The 2,267-nt window shown below is 44.2% G+C and overlaps 1 pseudogene; it reads right to left on the bottom strand.

Annotated features, from left to right (window-relative positions):
• Nucleotides 1-563: 563 nt before the first annotated feature.
• Nucleotides 564-833, bottom strand: LOC111812081 (annotated as a pseudogene).
• Between the last annotated feature and the right edge of the window lie 1,434 nt (nucleotides 834-2,267).

Here is a 2,267-nt window from a genome sequence, read left to right as displayed (position 1 = left end):
TTGTCTGCCAGCTCCGGGTGCTTGGGCATGTGGACGTCTTTCTTGGCCACCATCACCCCCTCCTTGAAAAGGAGCTCATAAATGGCGATCCGGTTCTTCTTGGGCATCAACATCGCGGCGGCTGCACGGTCCGAGGCCGAGCGTGGTCAAGGTTTTGTTCAGGAAGTCTTTGCCTGCACCAATGTCCTCAAGAGTTCTATCTAGTCTATCTTCCAGCAGATTTAGTGTTTCTGTTTTAATATTTAGATCTTTGATCCATTTTGATCTCTCTCTCTCTCTCTCTCTCTCTCTCTCTCTCTCTCTCTTTCTCTCTCTTTCAATTATTTATTTATTTGATGGGGGGTCTCATGTCTCAGCCTCCCCAGCAGGGCTGGAACGGCATGTTGTACCAGGGATTGAACTTATGTCCTTGTGCATGCCACTCAGGCACTTAGATCACTGAGGTATCTCCCCAGCCCTCTCTCTCTCTCTCTCTCTCTCTCTCTCTCTCTCTCTCTCAAAGCTTTATTCCGGAGGGGCTCAGTCCTTGGCAGCTGCCTTCCTCATGGTAGCCAGCATGTTGCTCAGCTTCTCACTTTCCTCTTGGCACAGATTTGCATCCTCACCCTTTTCTTGATGAACTTGAGGGTGTGTTTGTTCTTGGAGAACTTGAACAGCTCCATGGCACACTGCTCACAGGGGGCAAAACCGCACACCTCCTGGATCATGTCCCGCACGAACTTGGTGTGTTTGGTGGGGTGTCCATGACAGCGACTGTGCCTCACTTTGCTCATATTCTTAGTTGCCTTGTGGCTCTTGTTGAGGCCCACAGCCATGGGATAGCATAGGGCCATGGCTACTGTTCTTCAGTGGTTGCTGTGGCAGAGGGCTGTGTTTTGTTTTTGTTTTTTTGTACCATGAATCAAACTCAGGATGCTTGCCAGGTAGGTGCTGTACCACTGAGCTATAGCCCCAGCCCTGCCATACTGTTTTTATCACAGTAGCTTTGTAATATCATTTAGGTGATTGTGATTGAGCAACCAATGGGTAACAAATGAAATTAAAGAAGAATTAGATAATTTCTACAATTAGACAATAATGTCAATTCAACATTGGGTTTGGGATGCCCCCTGCCTTGCCATTGTTGCCCAGAATTGCCTTTGCTGTTTTAGGTCTCTTCAAGTTCCAAATGAATTTTAGGATTTTTTTTCTCTGATTCTGTTGTGTGTGTGTGTGTGTGTGTGTGTGTGTGTGTGTGTGTGTGTTTTAAACCAGGGATCAAACTCAGGACCTTGTACTTGGCAGACAGGCACTTGAGCCTGCTGAGCTATCTTCCCAGCCATGTTTTCTCTAATTCTGTGAGATATGCGATTAGAATTTTGATTGCATTAAGTCCATGTAGCAGTTTTGGAAGCATGCCATTTTTCACTATATTGGTTCTTCCCACCCATAAGCAAGGGATGTCTCACTTATATCCTCTTCAATCTTTTTCATAGTACTGTAGTTCTCAATGTAGACCTCTTTTATTTCCCTCATTAGGTTGGTTCCGAGGCATTTCATTGTTTTGGATGCTGTGTCCCTAATTTCTCTCTCAGTAAGTTTATTATTTGTGTACAGGAAAACTATTGATTTTTGAGTGCTGACTTTGTATCCAGCTACACTACTGAATTTTTTTTTTGGAACCAGGGATTGAACTCAGGCCCTTGCGCTTGCCAGGGAAGTGCTTATTCTACTGATCCATCTCCCCGGCCCCTTTTGAATTTGATTAGTAAATCTACAAGGTTTTTTTTTTTTTTCTTTTTGTGGTCCCAGAGATCAAATTCAGGACCTTGCACCGACCAGGCAAGCACTTATTCCACTGAGCTATCTCCCCCAAATCTACAAGTCTTTTGGTGGAATTTCTGGGGTCTTCTGTGTAGAATATCTTATAATCCACAAATGATTTAACTTTTTCCCTTCCTATGCTTATTCCTTCTCTAAAGCTCTGGTTAATGTTTTCAGAACTATATTAAATAGGAGTGACAGTGGAATCCTTGTCTTGTTCTTGATTTGAGTGAAAAGTTTCAATTTTTTTCTACTTGTTGATTTGTTATAGATGGCTTTAATCTGATTGAAATAAAGACCATCGGGCCGGCGAGATAGCTCAGTGGTCTAAAGCGCCTGCTTAAGCAAGCTTAGGCAAAAGTGCAGGGACTGAGGCTGGTGAGATGGCTCAGTGGTCTAAAGCACCTACTTTGAACAAGCTTAGCGAAGCACAGGGACCGCGGTTCAATCCCCCAGCACCACAT

Source organism: Octodon degus, unplaced genomic scaffold, assembly GCF_000260255.1.
Source record: "Octodon degus isolate 3935 unplaced genomic scaffold, OctDeg1.0 scaffold00112, whole genome shotgun sequence".
In the NCBI taxonomy this organism is placed as follows: domain Eukaryota; kingdom Metazoa; phylum Chordata; class Mammalia; order Rodentia; family Octodontidae; genus Octodon; species Octodon degus.
This window is presented reverse-complemented; position numbering and strand designations above follow the sequence as displayed.